Raw genomic sequence first — 643 nt, 5'->3', positions numbered from 1 at the left:
ACCTGCTGTGCCCATTATGGGGGGCTCCCACCATCCCTGTGTTGAATTCCCGGGTTTGTACTCCTGCTGTGCACATTATGCGGAGCTCCCACCATTCATGTGCTGAGTTCCTGGGTCTGTACAGCCGCTGTGACCATTATGAGTGGCTCCCACCATCCAAGAGCTGTATAATGTATTATTTCTGGGATTTTGAGTCCACTATAGCCAGTGGCATTGTACATTGATTCCTGTATAATTATTTTGAAACACTTTACATTTAATTATATTGCAATGCACAACACCCTTTTTTTTTCTTTCCTTCCACCGCTCCAAGCTTGCCTGATGTGACTGTGGGGGAGGGGCATTAGAGTGTAAGCTCCTCTGTACACAGACTGATGTGACGGTGGGGGAGGGGACATTAGAGTGTAAGCTCCTCTGTGTACAGAGAATAATGTGACTGTGGGGGGACATTAGAGTGTAAGCTCCTCTGTAGGGTACAGATACTGATGTGACCGGCTCAGTGTTGCCTGTACAGCACTGCAGGATATGTCAGAGCTATATTATAATACCAGTGTGATTGGCTCAGTGTGGCGGAGGTGCGGCGGTGTGCAACGTTGTGCGGTGCCCCTAAAAGCCATTTAAGGGGCAGAAAAATTGATCATGG

Source organism: Nanorana parkeri, unplaced genomic scaffold (genome assembly GCF_000935625.1).
Source record: "Nanorana parkeri isolate BGI_ZX_2015 unplaced genomic scaffold, ASM93562v1 scaffold1407, whole genome shotgun sequence".
Taxonomy (NCBI): Eukaryota; Metazoa; Chordata; class Amphibia; order Anura; family Dicroglossidae; genus Nanorana; species Nanorana parkeri.
Note: the sequence above shows the minus strand (reverse complement) of the source record.